At 45.5% G+C, this 22,432-nt stretch overlaps 1 long non-coding RNA gene across 1 annotated transcript; it reads right to left on the bottom strand.

Moving 5' to 3' along the window:
• Nucleotides 1-1,514: 1,514 nt before the first annotated feature.
• LOC125321714 lies at nt 1,515-20,293 on the bottom strand. Its single transcript, XR_007201656.1, has 3 exons — nt 20,144-20,293; nt 6,305-6,408; nt 1,515-2,212 (listed from the first exon to the last, which is right to left on the bottom strand). It is a non-coding gene; the product is annotated as an uncharacterized LOC125321714 (long non-coding RNA).
• Nucleotides 20,294-22,432: the final 2,139 nt, after the last annotated feature.

Here is a 22,432-nt window from a genome sequence, read left to right as displayed (position 1 = left end):
CTTTCCAGGTCTGGCTGCACACTGCACTGGTGAGGCACACAGATGTTGGTGACTGCTTCAAATAGAACAGACTTGAAGATGTGACATTTGTGGTGTGAGGGAAAAACAGCATCAGTGTGTTTGAACTCCAGGAGACCACATGAGCAGTTGCAACATGCACCAGAGGCTTCATCTGTGATAGTCAGACAGTGAAATGGCCACAAACACGGCTCAGAGAGCTGGAAGATGTGTGGGGTGAGAATGAAGGGCATCCAGCAGCCCTATGGTGAAAAATGGTGTGTGCCACAGCCACAGAGGGCGTGGGCAGCCATAGCTCTATTCATGGTGAGCACACCCAGGCCTGGCACTGCCAGCACTGGTGGAGCAATTAACTGGGATCCTTGAAACACCCATACACAGCAAGGGGAGTCTCATCTCCAAGGTGATGTAGACCTGGACTCTTCTGTCTGTCAGGCTTATTTTTTCGTGAGTTGAGATCTCACAAATCTTGTGTTGTTGAGCCCAAAGAAATTTTCTTCTGGGATGCCTGATTGCTCCTTTTGATTCTTACTTTGACCCAGAACAGCTTGTAGAGCAACCAAGTGTGAGGGGAGTGCAGAAGGATGGACCCCATTGCCTGCAACTGTATGAGTGAAGTGAACATGTCCACGGCATAGTTTGCATTTGCTTGGATAACCCACCTGCACCTACAGCTCAGGTGTAGATCCATACAGCCCATTGCACCTGTGTGTGCATTGAGTCTCTTGGGAGCTGAACTGTGCTCAGGTGTTTGCTGCACTGAAGGGTGGCTGCTGGGGCTAAAAACCATGCCAGGGGGTGTGCTAAGTATTCCACCAGGACAGCTGCAGGCCAGTGCCAGAAGCCTGTGTCCTGTCCCTTCCTAGTTTACTTGCATAGGTGTATCCAGAGACCAAAAGGAGGCCCAGGAGAAGATGGTCTGTGGTGGTGAAGAGCAAGGCAAGGACAGTCTCTGGCAGAGGTGACAGCATAAGAGCTGAGCTGGAGCTGGAGTAACAAGCCAAGCCACCATCCCCCAGAGCTGAGCTGCCAAAAGAGGTGAGCCCTGACCTCTGCAGAGCCAGCAGGAGGTGTCAGGGTGGAAGGAACAGGCAAGCCAGAGGGGGGGACAACCATGCACACCAGGCTGGATGGACCCCCCATGCACCTGGGGGCTGGATGGACCGTATCTTTCAGAAAAATCATCCTCTGGCTCACAGCCCAGACTCTCAAATCTGCTGTGAATCAAGCTGCCCTCTTTCAGCACTGCACATGCCTTTCATATTTCTTTCCCTCAAGGAAGTGTTTTGTGATGATTAATGAATTATGAAGGTCACCTTTTGAGTCTTCAGCTCTTACAGAACTCCAAAGAAAACAAATCCGGAAAAGTTCCAGCTAAAAGTGTCATGGCAAATGCATCCATTTTACTTTATTTATGATTATGCTCACAATGGACTTATTAAGTACATTCTTTAAATAAACAGAACTTGAGACTGTTTGTGAAATGCTGGGTTTTTCTGCCTTAAAACATCTGCTGTCTATTTCTTAAGGACCATTTAGGTAACACTGGAGCACGTACTGATCTGCATCTATTTTCTGGAAATTGCTTAAGCATACTTCAAAAATGTAGAAATCTGCACCTTTACCACCCAAGAAAACCTAAGACTAAAACGAATGAGGCTGGGTAGTCTCTAGCTGAGAGAAATTCAATAAATCTACCCTGCACATGAACTGTGTTGGTATGTGAGACTGGAAAGCTTGCTGGCAGGAGACAGGGAAGTTGACTGTAAGTCTGTATAACTCAGACTAATAATTCATGATGCTGCATAAAGCAGCCTGCCTATTTGAGCACTGTGCTTTTTCTAATGGTGTGCCTAATGAATAAACATCTGGACTTGCATCTTCTTCTACAACTCATGATGCTCCAGATGGGAATATCCTTTTAAGTGTCCATGTCATTATATGGTTAATAATTTATATCCTTGAGGAATCTTCTTCTAGATGCCAAGTAAGAAGAGGCATTAGGAACATCTGCAGGATAAGCTTTTAATGACATGTGTTCCTTGACAAATATCTCCATGATGCTTGATGTCTCACCCCCTCTCTGTCAATGAAGAGTCCAACTGCACTCTGACATCCAGTGGTTCTATAGACAGTGCTAGACCTTCTCCAGTCTGGCTGCTTCTTGGCTGCCGTCTTCACAACCATCTTCTCCCTAATCAAAAGGAAGTCAGAAAATTAAGTCAGATTCAGCCTTCAAAGTCCAGCTGCTGCAGAGTGCTCCATAGCATTTCTTGCTGCTTCCTACCTTACCTGTTCCTCAGCCCATCACAGCCTTTATGCTCCTGTAACAGCATGTCCTGTCCAAGTTTGCTTGAGCCATACTGAACTGACTTGAAGGATACAGCTGAGATTGTAAGAAGCCCCTTCAAACATTTGCTGAGCTGCTGTTACATGGGATGTAGATATCCCATCCCATTCATTTATGATGCAGATTGCTGTTCTGTTCTAGAAGAAAACAGAAGTCCAGTTTCCAGTGCATGCTGTTAACATGGCTAGACTTCACAAGGACCTGCCTGTTACAGACAGCATGATAAAACTCATTGTCTGTGCCTGTTATACTGACTGTTGGTCTCTCCAGTAGATGAACAGAGACCACATAAGCTTGTGAGTTTTGGATGAAAGCAGACCTAGACTACTATTTCCCTCTTCCAGAACTACCATACCTCATCAAAGACTAATCTTGTCCTAGACCTGGGAAAAAGAAGAGGGTAAAAAGCACATGGTTGTAATATAATGTGATGCATTGTCTGGCTTGCAAGGGAGGCTTGAGAAATGCACAGCAGGACTTTAATAAGACCACCGTGGAAAGAGCCTTTCTGGTCCTAAACGATAGCCATGTGATCCCACCAATGAACAATCACCCCAACAACAATTCTTTAGGACATATGACTTTGAACTATCTTAAGAGCTCACAGATCATCTTATGGCAGAAGGATGAGTTGGTACCCATCTGCTCACATCTCTTCCCACCACTCAGATCAGGAGCTGTTCAGAGGACTTACTTTCTGAAGCCTTTGTGTAGCCCCCTTTCAGCTTTGCACTTGCCAGGTTTGCAGAGCATGATATGTGTGCAAAGGCTAAACTGATAGCCAGATTCTTTTACATTTATCTGGGGACATACAAAAACACTATCACAACCCCTTAAGGATCATCTTAATTATTCACAAATGCACACATTCAAAGCACCTGAAATCTAAACTGCCTCTTTTTACTTAGAGATTTTAATCTCAGTCCATTGTTCCCCTGGCTTTAAACTGCTCTTAACCAATCAGTTGAAACACATCAGACTTCTTTTTTGCCATTTCAAAAGAAACATCTTTATGCCAAACTCTCCTATTCCTGCAGATAAATGATTTGTCACTTTGTCAGCTGGCTAGCCACAAATGCAATCTCACAACATCTGGTTTTCCACTAGTGATTGACAGCACTCTTATTTATTCCTAACCAGCAATGTCTCCATAGCTACCCCGCCAGCTGTGTCTGCCAAGTTGGTGCACATTGCACGGCCTCACTGCTGCTGAGCTGCATCAGAGCAAAGGCACCTTGACCTCTGGTCATCACTCCAAACATTTTGTATCCTGGGAACAGCTCTAGTGACTCACACATGTCTCTTGAAAGAGCACCAGTCTGGATCCTGCATTGTCTGGATTTGTTATCAGTGAAAATGCACTGATCCTGCTGAAGTTTCTTTTCTCTAGTTCTTGTGTGGCTGAAAGGGAGGCTAAATCTGGGCATGACAGCAGGCTTGATTGCTAGTATTAAATATGGTGTCTCCGGGCCTTGGAGCTTCTTGCGCTATTCAGGACAGTTATTGAATTCTCCAGGCAGGAGCACTGTCTGCTTTGGCTTGCTGAGAGCAAAAGGATGGTGTGATCTAGGATATGTCACTTGGAGAAAGTCCTTCTGGTTAGAGCCTTAGCAAGAGAATCAAGAATCCTTCCTCAGATCAATCCCATCTTAAGCACGCATTAGAGGAATTCTGAAGCAATTCTCATGTAAACTGCAGGCTATCGAGTAAGAGGGTTTGCTATGTCATCCAGAAGTCATTAGAGGAGAGAAAACTTTCTTGCTTGAGGGACTTCAGCAGCCACCCAGCTTGAAGATTCTATTTTTCCTGGCAGCAGCAACTGCCTGCTGATATTATTTCTCTCTCACCTGTGAAGAGAAAATAATAGATCTCTCTTGGGTGTGTGTGTTTGATGGAAGTTGTGTTTAAGAACAGAAATTATACTAAGATGCCAGAGTCTTGGCATCTCTGGGATGCTGAGCAATGGGTCTTCCACCTCTGCATACACCAGCAGTGGGGTTGGCAATGGTCCCCATCTCATGCAGGGAATGGCCATGGCCTCACTCCTTGGACTGACCTTGCCAAAACAGCAGCTCTGTGTCACGTGTGTGTGCCAAGGTGCACAGAGTGCTAGGGATTTCCAGACTGGTGAGAAAGCAGGCACAGCACAACTGCTGACCTTGCAAAAAAAGACCATTACACAAATCTTCAAATGAAGACCAAATATAACCTGTTGATAATAAAATTTCACAGGAATTAATCACATTCATCTGGATTTCTGGAGTAGGAAGCTTTTGCTCTGTTCTGATTCAGTTAAATGATGATCTGTACCAGCTGCTGTAAACTGTGTGAGTTCACTTCTTTCAATCAGTTATGCCTACGCATTTTGGAGTCAGCATCCTTCTCCTGAGTGGAGTTATCTTCAGAAAGTTTTGCCCTCCCATGGGGCTGGGGGAGCTTGTCTGCTGGCAGCAGTGGGGCCGTGCTGTCCCACAGCCCACCATTTGCGTGGGCACTGCCTCCCACCTGGCCCGTTGTGCATGGATGAAGCACAAATAACCAGAGGCAAAAGCCACAGCTTGCAGTGAAGTCCCCCTTAAACCTTGTCTTTGCTCAGATGGTTTCAAAACCCTGGGTAATATTTCAGATGCTGATGTGCTGCATCACCCCCTCACACGTGTTCGAGGTTTTCCCCCGTCTCCCTCAGCTCCTGGCCTTGCCAGGAGATGTGCCATCTCCCATCGTGTGCTGGGGCATGGAGAACCTTGCAGGAAGGGACTGTGCCTCTGCACCACCAGTGAGATGGGGGCTGTGGCAAGAGCTCCCAGTCAGGCTGCTGGGGCTTGTGTAGGCTCAGCTCACACTCCTGTCTCTGCACTATCAGTATGGGGGGCTGAGGGTGGAGGTAGGGTGCCTCTGTGTTGGTTTTAGCCTCTACCAGCAGAATATCTCCTTTCAAGATTTCATTCTGTTCTGCTTTTTTCTAGTCACTTAGCCATGGTCTCAGGCCTCCTACAGTGTGTAGGGCTAATGGATAGTAACCTTTTTCAAGAATGACATGTACTTTCCTGAGGCATCTTTCACCTTTGGAGATACTCCCTTTACATATAGATGACTCTTCCTTGCTTCTAAAGAGAGAACCCCTTAGAGGAAGGTCTGTAGTGATAGATGTTGCAGAGCCTGGGTGTGGAGGAGACAGAACACTCATAGACAGAGGTCATTTCAATTTTCCAGGTAGGGTCAACTATCCAGGCAGGACAATGAAGTTACTGCTCTCAAGACCTGCTCTATTTTAGGCCTTTATGCCTAGGTCCCTGTGACATGTACTAAGAATAAATGTTGCACTTCACAAGCATTTCTGCCAAATTCACTGACAAATCCACTGCAGCTGGAAGGGGCAGTAATGATTTCCACTGTGCTTTCCAGTTAGGAGTTGGGATGTCTTTCATAAACCTTCAAGGAGGAGAAATGTAGCAATGAATAGATTTAGGTTCTGGCCTTCTTTTGTTCTTGATTTGAACAGCTCCTGTCCTAATTATAATCATTTGCCATGTGATTTTAAAGCAATTATGAATTGACTGTAATGCATGCAGATTACTGATCTCTCATGCACAAAATTAATTTACTCTGCCAGCAATTTCAGACGCTGAACTTCAGCTGGTGACTCACAGCTTTGCGTAAATCATTCTACAGAAAACCAGGGAAATAGTAAACCTTCAATACACATTTTTCTTTAACAGAATCTTCATTGTTACTACTCCTTATAAGGAAACTTTGCCAGTGAAAAAGAAAACACTCCCACACAAACATGGGCAATTTACCTGGATACCTTTTATGAGGTAGGAGATTGTTTTATGCCTGATGTATTTATTATGACTACACTTAATTACGGAAAAGAAAAAAAAAGAAAATCACATGGGCAGAGGTGCACTAGAGAAGCTGAGAGCAAAACCTTACCAGGTTCCTTGTCCAAGAGTCATTGGGTCATCTCAGCAGGTGCTGCATGCAAACTGCTGCCGGTCTAGTAACAGTGGCTGGAGTATGCAGCCCAGGAGGAGAAGCTATAAAACATAGAGCAGTCCTTAAAAGATAGAAGCTCTTCCAAAACCACAGGCTTTTTGTGAAACAGGCCAATTCAGTCAAATCAATGAACATTCATGCTTTGCAATCAATAAAGTAGACTTAAGTCTGATTAAATAGTTGAAAACTGCATGGAAATCACAGACTCTTAGAAAGGTTTGGATTGGAAGTGACCTTAAAAGTCACCTAGATGTCCTTCCCAAATCTTGGTCAGCTTTACTAAATTATTCAAAACAATTGCAGACAAGACTGCCAGGGACTCCTCTCAAATCATTCCATACACCAACACTAGCACAGTTGCTCTCCAATGTCAGGGAAGCAGCAGATCCACTATATATGCACAAACGCCACTTGTCAGGAACTTACGGATGTTAAGAAGCTCGGGAAGCTAACCTGGGAACCCAGGAGATCTCTGCCCAGAGAAGCAGCCAGCCATCTGAATAAACAGGGATTGATAGCTTGACGTAGGAACATTACAGCTGGTGACACTGTCAGGAGAGGGAACTGACACCAAAACCCTTAGTTCCAGTTAAAGTTATGCCAAGCAGTTCAGGCTGCAGAATTAGATCTGTCAGTTCCTTGGCCTTTATCATTGCCTGCCCAATACTTCCTTCAGCAGACTTGTGATGATAAATACACTACAGATTCATAAATATTACATACAATTGCTTGCTCATGAACCACATTGTGACTCTTCTACAGCAGAGACCGTTACCCAGCAGGAAAAGTGTGCTAATTCACAGCATCACTTCTGGGAGGGCAACCCATGGCTGTGAACATCAAGATCAGCCCCACTGACCAGAATTCCTAATCCCCAGCTCTGAAGCAAGTGTGCTTCTGTCTATTCTATACAATACTTCTGAACACCAGGCTTGTCCTTTTTTTACTTACTGATATCAGCCACAGCATCTGAGGTTTAATTCACATCAAGATAAAGTCCTGCTGGCTCCAGAGAGGGCCAAGCCAGGCCCACAGTGATGAAAAAGTGTTGGAGACCAAGTGTTCAGCCGCTTCACAACGCAGGAGTTGTTAGCAAACAATGAATCAGTTGTCTTTTATCTTTTATAAAGGTCTTGCAGCAGTGCACTAAGGGAGAGGAAACCTAAGAGCCACTTGGAAAGGAACAATAGCACTACAGAGTGAATGAAGCCTTTATTGCACAGAGGTCCAACAAAAGCAGGATTCCACGGCTGTGGCAGAGGAGCAGCAACTCAGTAGCACTGCAGCCCTACAGGTATATACTTCAGGCAGTTACATAAGCTGAGGTGTCACAGCATCCAGTGCAGGTAATTGAAGGGGACCCTTATGGAGACAAAGCATAGGAGAACTCTTTGTTCCACAGATCTGCAAATACTTCACATCAGCAATCAGGTCAAAATATCCTGGGCTCTTGTTTTTGTGTCCTGAGTGTGTGCATTCACTGTCTGGGGCTCAGGCAGGGACCATGGGCAAGGGCTTGACCTTAAATACAATCCTTGGCCAAAGTTGAGTTGATACCCAGGGTCCTCACACTCATCCCACAAATGTCCCCAGAATGAAACAGAGGCACAGTCCTCATTTATCTGGAAAAGAGAGAGAGGCAAGTGTGCAATGCAGGTGTATTGCTGGGAAATACCTGTGGAAGCACTGCTGGCCAAAAGGTGGGTGAGTATGATACTGCTGGGGACAGCAATTACTGATTTTACTGAGTCAAAGGGAATTTGGTGGGACTTACCCACTAGACAGAAAGTCCTGGAGACTAGATCCAGGCATAAGTGTACTTACACCACATGTTTTGTGGTATCCATTTCAAAGGCAACTGTGACAAATGTGACCATAACTTTACATTATCTTAGCTCTTCCCATTTTCTGCCATCTTCCTGACAGCTCTAGCTCAGGAGGAACTAAGAAGGACAGAAACCAATCCAGGGAATTTAGCAGTTCAGGCAATTAACACATCAAATATGTTTTCTGTTTCTCTATCTATCCATCCATCCATTCATTCATCCATCTGTTCATTTTCAGGTACAGTCTACAGAGAAGGGCACGGTTGAATTGGGTCAATCAGGAGATGGATCAGGTGGTAATCTGGGACTTCCCTCGTCCTCTGACTTCTACCCAGGCAGAAGTTGAACCCCAGTGGTATTTTCACTCAAGCTCAAGTGACTCTTACTTGACTACACTTTGCCCAGGCTGTCCAGTAAGAACTTGCTACCTTTGTCTAAGATATAGATGTCTTTGCTGGCCTGGGGCCACACTTGCTTCTGTGAAAAACATGTAAATGGACTAAAGGTGTAAGAACAACCAGTCTTTAAAGGATGTACCTACTTTACAGAGTAGAAGAGACCCAGGGAGACAGCTCAGGTACTGAATCCCCCAAGCAGTTGTCCACACTCTGAGCTCATTCCCTGGCTCCAATCTGGATGTCTTCAGCTATCACTTTTCAAGAGAAATCTCCTACAGAAGGACTAGCCCTGAGGGTTGTGAACACCCAGAGCAGCACGGCATTGAGGCTGGGGTATGTCTCCAGCAATATTTAGTCTCCAGAATTACTCATCTAGTCTCCACTGTTTAGCAGTATGGAAAAAGCTGTGCAGAATCTGGGCGCTCAGTATATGGATTACTGATCCATCCTCAAGTCATGAGCATGTCCTTAGACTTCCAGAATGAAAAAGGGAGTGAGAAGTAAGGAAGTAAGACACGAAGTTGTTCATGATCCTGGAAATGGAATAGGGTTGAAAGCCCATAAAGGAATCAAGAAGTAAAAACAGAGGTGAGGCTACCTGCATAAAAGTTTGAGAAGCAGTGATTCAGGTAAGTCCTAACTAAGACTTTCTCAGGTTTTCTGGGCTGAAAGCAAATGTACTGCTCTTCTGGGAGATATGTGCAGTGTTTCCAGTCCCCGACCCCTGAATAGATTTTTATCAAGTCAAAAGCAACTTGAGTTCACGCCTTCTCCACTGGGAACAAAAAGTGACATGAGAACTTGATGGTGGCAACTTCTCTAAAATCACTGATTGGATCTTAACTAATAGTCATATAATTCCTTCTGTTCAGGAGAGATTTTCGACAGCTGGTTGATTTGGTTGTGCTTCACTGCCCAAAATGTGAAGCTGGAAATGGTAAAGCCTAATTCAAACTTTTCTTCTTTGGTGTTCAGGCAACACCTTGAATGTGTTCCCCAGGAACTGGGAGTTAAAATGATTTTGGAAAGTTCAGCTCCCAACAGGTAGTAAGAACCAGAAGAGCATCTTGTCTGTATGGAAAAGCCTTCCTCCTTCTTCATAGCTGCTACGTTTTTTTTCTCTCCATTCTTTTGGTACCTTCCCTACAAATGGGAAGATAGTGATGCTCTGCCCACCTCTTCAGGCTTCTTTGGATGACTCAGAAGCACTGTGTGTAATTTTATTACTTAAAAGATAAAGAGGGAAGGGCAAAGCTCTACCACTTGTTACTGTACTTAAAGCTGTAATTGTGTGTAAGTACTTGCAAATATCAAGGCCATCTTTGGAAACAATGATGTGTAATGGCTCTTCTGGCTATATCCTGTTTGTCCAGCAGAACATAACAGGCTAAATCAATGTAAAGTGTCATGCATTTCTTTTTTCTGCTCTCCCTGGGGCTGTTCTTTCCAGTTACGTATGTTCAGCCTTGATCTCTAGAAAAATCAATGAAGATTTAGTTGTTCTCAAAAAAAGCCAAGCTAAAAATTTAAAGCATTTTCTGTCATCTTGGTGTGGAATATGTAATCCCTCTCCCCGCCAGGTACCCTTCAGAGCACGTGACTCAACAAGCTTTTGTGAAATAAGCAGTAGGATAAAAGCAAGTTTTTACTTAAATGGTTTTTTTTCTTGAATCTCATTTTTAACCATAATCAGTGAAGTTTTATTTTTTGTACTCTCATAAACACTACCACTTTGCTGTTCCTGAAAAATAAAGGCAGTTTTCACTCCCAACAAAATGAAATGAAAAAAGAATTGGCTTCTCTATTCATCTTTTGACATTCTCTTTGTGTCAAACCCTGGTTTTCAGTTCACTTCTACACAATAGAGATGCTCAAGATGCAGTTAGCCAATGACTACAAGAAGACAAGGCACAGCTATCAGACTGGATGGGGGAATAATCGGAAAATAACAAAGAAAAAAGAGATGGCAAACTAAGCACAAACCAAAATATTTCTATGTCTATAAAAAAAATAAATCTTTAGAGAAGATGCAGGAATGCATTTGCAATAAAAACTTCATTTCAGCACTTCGGCCTTCATAGTGGCTCTTGCTTCCAGAACAACTTTCCCTACTTTATAACGGTCAGATACCACAACCAGTAAAATAACGCTTTACTTCTCAAGCCCCCTTGAGAAGCAGTGAAGTTTCATACCCTCAGATATAATTCTGCTCTTATTGCAGAAAAACCTATGATTTTCAGGAACAATGCCACACCATCAGAACATCTCTCAGCAAAGTGTAGCAGGGGCCTTGGGGGCTAAAGGCATAGCGCCCAGGAAGGTTTGGCATCACAGCTCACAGGCTGCCTGCTCAATGAAGCAGCGGGAACACTGAGCAATCCAGGGAAGATAAAGCAATTCACTACCATTTCGGAAAGTGCTTGGTCCCGATTTTAGCAGCTCCAATTCCAAAGCTGCCTGGATATTGTAAAATCAAAGCAACTGCTTAGGAACGTCAGGGTTTCAACAGGTAGAAGGTAAAAGCTGTGAAAAGTACCTTCATGGCACCTCTCGGCCCATTCCTCTGATTTATATATTCTTCCTGTGGGTTGTGTGGAAGTTTGGGAGTTTTGCTTTGCAGACAGAAGCAGACTCAGAAGCAGAAGAAGATTCAACAGCCCAGTTCAACCAGTTTCTTGTACTTCTTCTGAAGAAGGAAAGAAGACAAATCCTCCAGCAGTGTGGGGGTGTATCAGCTCATCAGCTGGGTTACTGCTGACACTGCCAACCAGGCAGGACGCAGAACCAGCCACAGCCATTCTGGTGCTGATCACACCTTCTGTGCCCCAAGCACCCTCATCATTTCCAGCAATGAGCTCAGTGTTGGCAATGAATTTACTTGGGTCTGGTAGGAAGAATGTGTAACCCCATTTTTGGGGAAAAAACCCCCAAGCTCTTTGTCTGCAGCTGCTTGGCAAATGATGTCATCGAGACTGTTTCATTGTTTTAAGTGGAAAATATTTTTGTCAAGCCTCGTCCCCGACTCTTATGTAAGAACAGACTGCAGGGGGTGGAGATTGCCAGGAACCGACGTACACCTACATCTGCGGTCACTGGTGCCATTGTCACAACTCTCACGAGCAGAGGATAACAAAGGGGAGCTTGAGAACTGAAAAGGCTTCTTGTAATGCCACTCTTCAAACATGATGTCCTTGCAGGCCGTTTGTGGGGAGCAGGTAAGCCAGGAAGTGAAGCTGAAGGGTATGGAGTGTTTGGCTCTGTAAGGAAGTGCAATAGCCCACAGCATCTTGTCCTGGTTTATCTCACTCTCTCTCCCATCTTCTCTGCCTCAGCCAAGCATTACTAGCCACACTGCAGGAATCACCTGGCACTTTTCTTAGAAGCCACAAGCCAGCTTCAACTTGACTGGTGTCTTCAGAGTAACCTGAGGGAAGTTAAACCAGCAAATTAGATTGTCTCATCTGACCAGCAGAAATTTCTGGAGTGCAAACTGAAGAAACCTTGGCATACTGGAGATGGCTCTGAGGACGGGTCAAGCACACAGGAGTTTGAAACACAGTGTTTGAGACTGCCAGACATAAGTGAGGTTTCTGAAGAAAGAAATAAATTTTGGCCAGCACTCAGGACTGTACTGAAAGGTATGTGGGACAGAGCACAAAGGCTTGAGTAAACCCGGTGCTTTCCAAGCCTTGGTGTCCTAGCTGGGGAGGTGTGGATGATGTCCCTGTGGATGTATGCAAACACTTCTCTCTTCCAGAAGGCTCCTGGAGGATGCCCTGGTGAGACCCCTTCCTCTGAAAGAGCACGATAGGTCTGTTAGCAGGGGATGACAGGACCTCCTTTCCACTCGGCTTGACCATCCATCACCCATTCAGGCCACTGCAGCAGAAACAAACCCAATTACATTTAACCCACCAGCTCCTCCATTCATCTCCTTCTGCAGGGGAAAAAAACATCCACACCAACCTATGCAGCAAAAGCCACCACCACCCTAATAATAACTCACATTTGGGAATATTGAGAGTACAGGGTACCCTGCTCTGCCCAGGCTAGAGGAGTGACGTCCAGTCTCTTGGCAAAAACAAGGGTAGGAAGGAGAGCCAGCATCCGAACAAGGGGTGCAGGGACAGGGATGGGTAGGGAGTACAGGCTGTGTGGTTCTGCACCCCACCACAGAGGACCAGTAGTTGTCCCCAGCAGGCCTGGAGCCTGTGCCTCTACTTGATGAGGAGCTCAGCAGAAAATGTTAGTCACACAGAACTCAGCAGAGGTTTAAGACTGCATTATACACACAAAACCAGTACATGCTAACAAGATGAGATTATATACTTATTATAAGCTGTGACCTAGCTGAGCTCGTCAGCACGAGCCTTGGCGTGCCCTCAGACAGAGGGGATACAGCGTCGCTTCCGCAACGTCCTCGCCGGACAACTTTGGTGCAGGAATAGCACAAGATGGATGCACGTGCTGGCTCCTCCTTAGAGGAAGCACGTCAGGGAGCTGACAGAGTGGGCTCACATTGACCCGGAGACAAAGAAGACAGGAGGGGCTCTTGGTACGAGTTCCACCACATTACCGGAGAGAGGACTACAGACCAAGGAAGCATCGAAGAAGGCTGTGCATGACATTTTATAGTGGGGTGGAACAAGGCGCGGAAAAGGGAAACAACCAGTGAGGTACAAGCAAGGGGGTGGATACAATTCAACAAGGACCAATAGGGGAAACCGGGAGGGGGGAGTTACAACAAGGAGCCAATGATCAACCTAATAGGGGAGAACATTCTAGAACAGGGGGAGGAATTGAACCAGGGTGCCGCCCAGTATGGGGTGTGACTTCAGACCTCAGTCCCGCCCAAGGATCCACCCCCAGACCCACTATCTTGGGCGGGGGAATCCACCCAGTGGATGGCACCAGCTTGATAGACACCCAGCCCATTGGGGGGTTGGGCTACCACAACAGAGCTGGAAAACGGGAAAAAATAGTCTTTACAAAAGACCCTGTAACTTTCTCTTGTATTCTCTCTTTTGTGCTCAGCTTGAGCTGCCACGTGCTCGTCTCTATGAGGCTGGGAACAGACAGCGAGATCCCCACCTTGGGCTGCCACAGAGCCGAGGGTACTCCCTGCCACAGCAAAAGCTCTTGCTCAGGTGCGCTGAGATTCCTGGGCTCAGTGTTAGCCTGTGCGCAGAGGGAAAGAAGACTCAGCAAGTCTTTTCTGAGCATTATAAATTTCTGGTGGAGGTGGATCCTACCTCTGAGGTAAGAGCCTCCCAAGGTTGTTCACGTCATTGATGCCTACAAGCACTTACTGAGCTCATTTTAGGAGATAGGACTAATGCCCACATCCCACCCTCTTCACTGAGTCAGGGCTAAGCGGTGTCAGTAGCTCCTGTCCTCAGTGCAATCTGCCCCAGGCAGTCGCCCCCAGCTAAGGCTTGTGCACACAAGGCTTCTGCTTGCTGCACTTTTCCTCCCTCAGCTGTCTGCTTGGGCTCTCCTAGCTGAGCACAACCCTCTGCCCCATGCTGATTGATAGCAACCAGGGCCTGATTCAAATTTGAGCTGTTGACAGCAGCAACTTGCTCAAGCCTCTGAGCACAGCCCCGGGGAGATTAAACAAAGCTGTCAGAGTCCCCAGTGAGCAACATTTCCGACAAGCATAAGGGACAAATCAATCAAATTTCCCCAATCCTGGAGGAAGAGTGCAACAGGAAAGCAAGCAGATGATGTACAGTAACCAGCATTTCCTTTCCCAAAGCACACCAACCCCTGTCTAGAACTCTCAAGAGCTGCAGCTCCCAGATTTCCATGACTCAATGATTTTGGCTGACACTACTTTCCTCAGCTCACTCCAATGGATTGCATGGCCATTTTCTTAAAGTACAGAAAAGCTGGAGAAGGGAGAAAAATCACCACAAGCCATCCTTTCTCTTTCCTAATTCTCCACATTAATAGATTGATTTTAAAATCATACAATTTAAAATATAAGCTTTGGAGATCAGGATGTTCTCTAATTTTCTGGGCCTATGGGTTGCATTAGATCATTGCCCATGACTTTTCTTTTAGTGTGTGAAGGTTAGAAATTTGCATTGAATGACAGGAGAGATTTGTCTCCTGGAGCCGAGGGTTTTAAAGTAAAAGTCACACCACAGGACTTGTGCTGTGAAAGCAAAAATTTATAATATTAGAAATAATTTAGAAAAATAGGTAAGAAAAGTCTAGCCTGCCTTTGACTTCTGGTGAGGAAAGTGGCATTTTCTTGAGAGCAGCAGCAAAGACTATACAAATCTATCTTTATTTTTCAGACAGAAGAAACTACTGTCCATAGTTGTCAGTAATAAAGTCTTCTCTCAGACTACCTGCTTGTGGATAGATTATACAGAGTTTATCAGGAGAAGAAAAGGAACATAAGAAATAGAAAAAATATAAGATATAAAAGTCTTCCAAGTTCCCATTTGCTTTGGGAAATCTTTCATTAAGGCCTTTGATGCCACAAAGTGTCCTTAGGACTAAAATTGGTATTGACAAACTTCAGGAGGCCTCCTGAGGCTTCCCCATTTTAAATGTTGTTTAAATAGTATAAATACTTACAGCAGTTGCATTGTACTACTTGAGTGCACACTGTTATATGTACAATACCTGTCCCCCAAAAGAAACATCACCTTCCCTATCTCCACCCTTTGCAATGTGCAAAACACTATCCCAGAACTAGATCCCACCTTCCTTACAGTTTTGCAGCAAATTCTGAGTGTTGACTGGGAACTGAAAGCAGTGAACATCCATGGGTTAATAGTTTAATAAACCACTTTTGAAGAGCTGTGAAACTTCACATTGCACAAGCTCATCATGGAATAGGCTGATTTCATTAGGTAATGTGGAGGTTAGAGATGGTTTTGCTTTTATCACATCTGGTTTTTGTTAACTGGGGCAGAGATTTGTGACTTGGGATGGCTGTGAGTGTTCTTAACTGTGGCTCCCATGGGGTAAACCTGACCTGCAGGAGGCCTGAGGAAGAGTGAATGTGATTAGATGTCACTGTTTTTTCTAGAAATGCACATGCTGAAGTGAAGAGCTTCAGCCCAGGTTTGACTGAAGTTTTTGGGGAAAGCAAGGGTGGGCAGCACAGGTGGGAGCAGCTCCTGCCCTTGCAGGGGTGGTATCCGTTGGAGCCTCCCCTGGGGAGCCAAGCTGCACCCTGAGCACCAGGGCTTTCCTCTCCAGCGAGCACAGAGCCCCACATCCCACACTTGATAGCAACTGATGAGGTGGTATAACCTTTCCATGGCACGCTGCTGAGCTGGAGATGGAGGAAGTGTCCTGACCACAGGACCACAGGGCACAGCTGTGTTGTTTTGTCATATGGGGAGGACAAAAGGGAGTTACTGCTGAGAGCGGAAATTATGACAATTATACCAGATTTCTGCTGGTATTTGCTGAGTGATTCTCTAAATGAAGTCATCTAAAATGATCCCTGGCAATGTTTGAGCTGCTGCTGATGGTCATGCCTGAGAGCATGGGTTCCCTGCTAGGTGGGAGCTGCTCCAACGGGCAAAGGGAGGTGGCCAATTCCATCTCACTCAGCAGCATTCCCAATGCTGGTGGTGGGCAGCCATGCCAGGGGGAGACTTGTTCTGGTTTATATTTCCAGCTCCCTTTCAAGATCAGCAGCACACATTCCCTGCATTTCTCTGTGTCCTCTGGGGAGGAGCTGATGGGTGGGTGGGCAGCCTTCTCCAGGGGAGGATAACAGCCCCTTTCCCCAAGGACCTTGTGTGCTCACAGGCACCCACTAGTGTGACTCCATTGCTTTTCAAACCATGAAGAGATGGATCTGCTGGCCATGAAGAGATGGAGCTCCTGGTAGTGAAGGAATGAAATGCATTTTTCTAGACCAGAAAATGGGAGGGTCAGAGGGAGCCCTTGAGGACCTGGTCATGTGGAGAAAGGAGCTGAAATGAGCAGAAATGACTGAACAAGGCAGATGGTACACTGAAGAGAGGACAGAAAACTGGGGCTGAGCGGGGCTTAGGAATTCTTCCAGCTTTTCCAGACCCAGCACAGGAATACCTAACCCCACTTCCCTCTTCTTTCCTCTTAAAAAATTCTGAAGAGTAAGATTGTATGGGATTGCTGTATTCCTTTTCCAGACTTAACTGCCCAGACTCTTAGAAATTATGTTCAAATGTCTTGCCTAAATCCCCATGCTGCAGTTTATATCCATTATTTGTTGTCTTCTCTACAGCTGACATGAAGGAGACAAGACAAGCCCCACAGAGAGGGAGCTGAACTGTCGAAATGCCTGAGGGCAGGAGGGCTCCTCAGGACTATGTCTTCGGTTCTCAGAAACGAGGTGAGATCTGAGGCGGTGCCATGGACCCAAAGCGCAAACAGATGGGGAACTGCAGTGTGGAGGTGGGATGCCAAGGAGGAATGCTTGTGACCTGACACCCTAAATCTAGCTGAAGGCCTGGGAGATCAGAGAAGAGTAACAGTGGCTCAGGGAGTATGAAAATGACAGCTTGGGAGCAAACCATCCCCTTGTGCAGCATTTTGTCTGAGCAAGTATATTCTCAGTTAACTGACATGCAAAATAAGACATAACAACTGGAAACATGGGCAGACAACCAAAAGGAACCTGCAAGCATTGTTCATTCACTCTGGGATGAAATCAGAAAGGACAAAGCCCAGCTGGAGCTTAGACTGCATGGGACAAGAAGAAATGTGAAGGATGGATGCTACATGTGTCTTAGCAGCAAAAGCAAACGTGGAGAAATTTTGAGTCCATCGACAAACGTGTGAGCCAACCCACTGACAGATGATAAGCAAAAAGATGACAAGCAAAAATCATGCTTTTTTTGCATATATTTCCATTGGCAAGGCTTACTCCCACACCTTCACGTATCCAGCATGATTTGGGAAGAAGGGGAACAACCAATAGGAGGAGAAACAGATGAAGGTCTACTTTGAGAAGCTGTAAGTATTCAGATTCAGGTGAGCAGATGGGATTCACCTGAGGGTGCTGATCTGACCTCATGGCTGCTGTCCATCATCAGAAACAGTGATCAGAAACAGCTCTGATAGATGGAAATTCTCCTGCAGCATTTTCATGCAAAACCTGAGCAAACATGAATTGGATGAACAAATTGTTAGATGGATTGAAAATTAGCTGGACCAAAAATTAGCTGGACCATTAGGTCAAAGAATTATAATCAATGTTGTGATGGGCCATCTGGCAGCCAGTAATGAACAGAGGACCCCAGGGAATGACACAGGAGCTGATATTGTTCAATATTTTCATCAGTCACCGGGCTGATGACACAGAGGGCACTTTCAGCACATTTACAGATGGTAATAGATGAGAAGTAATGACAGCCATCTCCATTTGGCAGAGCTGGCAGATAGGCAGTCCAGAGGGACCTTGAGAAAGTTGGGATGTGTGACAATAGAAATCCCACGGAGTTCAACGAGAGCAGTGCAAATCCGGTGCTTTGGTGTAGGATGGCATCCTTCTGCCTACATAACAGCCATGCAGGGAAGGGCCTGGGTTTTTCTATGAGACTTCTGGGAGAATTCAATGCAAATGAAGCAAACAGTACTCTGGAGATGCATTATGAGCAATGCAACCAGCAGTTGATGGGTAGTTATTGCTCCCTTTCTATTCAGTGCTAGTAAATCTGCCCCAGAAATGTTTTCCCATTTAGGACCTGTAGTTCAGTAGTTCATTGAGAAACTGGAGAAACTCCACGGGATGGGCAGTGGCCTAGAGAACATAAGCCACAAAGAGATGCTGAGGGATGTGGATTTGGGTAGTTGACAAAGAGGTGGCTTAGGAGAGCTCTAAAATTAGCCTGAACCTGCATTAAGGGGAGTGACAAAGACAATGGAGCCAAACTCTCTTCACCAGTGGCAAGCTATACAGAAAAATCCTGATCTTCACTGGAGTGAACAGGTTTGTCTGTTCAGGGGCCTGAAGGAGGGTCATGGAGTGGACCCCTGTGGTGGAATTCTGACCACCTACTCCAGCTGACAGCTCACTGCCTTCTGTGGGTGGCCCCAGCCAGCTCCCTCCAAGCACTGCCCTGGGAACAGCTCGCTCCCACAAGCTGTGTCCCAAAAGACAGCATGAATGGTGTGGTGCTAGGTCCTGCCCATACAACCTTTAACAGGACCCTATTGGGCATGGCACTCTAAAATGCCTCCATGAGCCTCATGCAAAGAAACAGAAAGCCTGTTTTGCATGCTAGAAATACCACTCTTTTAGGCTCAAACACAGCTCTCAAATAATTTGGGGTATTTTGAAGTGCAGGGGGAAAGAAAACAAGGGGGAAAAAAAGAATCATTAAGGACCTGAGTATCCCAGAGGGCCCAGAAGAATCTCAGGATTGAATACTATTTCAGGGAGACCTGCCTAATCTAGGGGCAATCAGCTTTAAGAGGAGTGGGTATGGACCAGTCCGCTGGATGTTGGGACTGGGATTCAGTCTCCAGCTCTCTTTCAGCTGGCAGCATAGGCACGACCATGGAGACTTTCAGTCAGCTGCCAGGAGGAACCTCCCCAGTATCTAAGGCATGTCTGCCAGCTCAGCTCCCTACTGGGAGGATGCTGAAGATCAGGAAGGGCACAAGCAGTGAGTGGAGCCCATTGTGTTGCCTCCAGGTAAGCAAGAAGCTTTTACAATTACTGGTTCCCATTGTACAGCACGCAGGCACGTGCCTGGGTGGTGTGGCTGGGAGCAGAACTCTCATCTCCTTACCTCTCCTCTGCTGTGTCCACATGAAGGTGGACCCCTGAAAATTCCTGTTTCCTCCTGTGTTTTTCCTTTATTGTGCAAGAGGACAATGCAGCCAGCAACACAGCTCACTGCCCAGGTTAAAATAGCTCAGTTCTGCTTCATGTCTTCCTTATATTTTATCAGCTTCATATCTGAATGTCTCATTAACACAGACAAATAGATTATAATGCCTTCTAGCAAGCTTGATCAGAAATCCCTGAAACAAAAGCCTGGGAAGACAATTCATTGCATTTGATGCATCAGTTCTTGGAATTGCAGCTATATTAGGCAATACGTCTTTGTTCACTCTCATTAAGCTAATTGAATGCATATTTATTGTGCAGTGTTCTTCAGCATCCAGGCAAAATCAAAGGAGTCTGTTTCACTACCGAGATGGTTATTTTGCATAAGAAATATGGACAGGTTTACATCAGACTATTAATGCTATTCCATTATTCAACACCAGAGCTAAAATTAGGAGTCACCTCAACAACCAGATGCATATTTTATCTTCAAGGTATGAGCCTGAATTAGCACAGACCTCTGCCTCCTGCCAATAGCCCTTAATTCTAGACAGGCTCTTCTACAGCAGGATCATTGGCATGAGAGAGGCACATGAGACTCAGACTAACTCTTATGTTTGCATCTCCCTGTTTAAATACTGAAGGGTCACCAGAAGTCACGCTTCATCTGCATCCATTTGCTATGTGCTGAAAAAACATGAGCATCCAGATACGAAATTTTATGAACATTTTTTAATAGCAAATCACTTACTGATACCTGTTTGAAGGAAATGGAGCCCACGCTGCTTCTGACTGAGCTCACTGCAGAAGCACCAGTGCTTTCTTGAGGCCTTCCTTTAAATAATACAGCACCTTTCCCCTTGCTGCGTGTCTGAGGGATGGGGAGCCCCAAGCACCGAGCAGGTGCTGTAGCTCATCTGCACATTCTAATAACAGCCAAAGCCTTGTTGTGCAACAGCCACAAACCAGCCCATTAGGAGCCTTTTTAATAGGCCATATGTGAACAGCACTTGGGCAGATGTAAAAATTCCCTCTTGACTAATGCTGTGTTTTAAGTACCTTTAATCTGCAGGGACATTGCCGCTTGAATGGGATACTGGACACCTTGAAGAATGCAATAAACCCAAGCAGAGCTCTCTGGTTTAGCCTCTATATGCTGTCTAAAACATGAAGGCGTAAGAGAAAGGGTAAAAAAATTCATAATTCTGATATACAATCCTCAAATTCTCCTCCTGTCTGTACTGATGGAGTGGTTACTTCATGTCTAAAGCCCAGGCCAGCTTTTCCCCAACTCAGTTCAGAGGCTCAAAGATAGTGAAGAATGAAAAAGTACTGTAGGTCTGGACCATGGGCTTATCTCCTCCTTGCTGGGGAGCACAGACCGGGGATGGCTGCCCACGATGGGGGATCATGCAGGGTGGTTTCTCCCCATGGAGGAGCAAAATGATCTATCTCAGACATACCTCCTTTCCATGGGCTGCAGGGCATGCTTTACTCAGAAGCTGCTGAGATGTCTCTGTTGAGGTGAGGGGAGCCTCCCTAGCCACAGACAGGACCCAGGGCTAACCAGCTGCCCTCGTCACTGGCACTGGGCACACTGGGGTGACAGCCAGGCCTTTTCTTTCTCAGCATCTGAGTGCAACCAATGAATTTTCACCCAAATCAGCCTAATCACATCCATATTTATTGCCTGCTGTTTTGTTACAGGAAGGCAACAGCTCCTTATCTACTTCAGATCCTAAGGGGCTACCAATACCACGCTGCTGTCGCTATAGTTGCTCCATGACCTCTGCACTCCTTGGGCTTCTGCCAGATCTATCTTCTAGGGTTAAAAGGGACATTTGGACTTCTTAATGCCCAAAAGAAATGGGATCATTGGGAGGTCTGCTTGCTGAGTGTGGTTCAGATCAAACTACCAAGCTCTTAAAGGCTCATGGAAGGGTTCAGGCTCTGAGCCCCAAACAACAGGCACATTACTTTGCCTGCTCTGGGATTTGTTTACGGGAGTGGAAGGAAGTATCAGCTGCAGGACCGGAGTCTGTAGTTCAGCTGACTGCCCCAGCTGGGGGAGAGTGTAGTCGCCTCTTCTCTGAACTGCTCCCAAAAAAAATGTTTGCTGATATTGGCTTACCATCCCAAGGGGTAAAATTACTACAAAATGTTTACAAGGACCATTTGAAACCTGAGAAGAGGATGTTTTTAGTAATGCAGAAAGAGCCAAATACCTTAGAAGATAAATATTCCAGCTTTAAGAATTAATTATTGCTTCCCAGTAATGCAGGCTGACAAATAACCTTGCACAATCTCCCGGACAGATATGTTTTAATGGAAATACTGTGCACAGGTCAAGAGCAAAATATAGTTACTGAACCACGACCCCACAAGCTTGGGTACATGGGTACCTCTGCCCTAACATTGCCCAGCAAAGCCCAAAGGACGAGGCATGGGGCTGAAGCAGCCACCTCTACACAGCAGCTCACACCATGAGGGTCTCTGGTGAGGATTGCTCCTAGGGCTGGTTATTTTCTGTCACAAAGGGAAAACGTGGATAGAAAACAACCCAGTGCATTTTTCAAAACAGCAGCTATGACATCTATGAAGCCCTATAATCATTATGCAAAATTCACTATGCAGCTTTTCAATTGTAAATCAAGTATCACAGGGCACTGAAATGAAAGCTCAATCTCCATTTCCTAATTTTTCTTTTGGTAGTGTGGGAAGATAGTATACATCTGATTATGCTCCACAATATACACTGGCATAACAAGTCACAATATACATTTATAGTTCTTTTGGTCAAAAGCATCAAGCACTGAATGTAGTAAGAAAACTTCATGAGCCAATTCTCTCAAAACCATTTTCAATAAAAAGGCTTTGCTTCTCCTTCTTTTTAGATAGGGGAAATGAGGAGAGTGGTGGAAGAGCAAGTCTGAGAACCAACAGGGAAATCTGAATTGTCATTAATTACCCCAGATCCAATCCAAGTTGCTGTTTTGTGGGCCATGCTCTATTCATAAGAGGCTTTTTAGGGATGTCATTCTGAGGG

The sequence above is a fragment of the Corvus hawaiiensis genome, chromosome 2 (assembly GCF_020740725.1).
Source record: "Corvus hawaiiensis isolate bCorHaw1 chromosome 2, bCorHaw1.pri.cur, whole genome shotgun sequence".
In the NCBI taxonomy this organism is placed as follows: domain Eukaryota; kingdom Metazoa; phylum Chordata; class Aves; order Passeriformes; family Corvidae; genus Corvus; species Corvus hawaiiensis.
The sequence above is the reverse complement of the archived record's forward strand: the minus strand, read 5'-3'. Positions and strand labels throughout refer to the sequence as shown.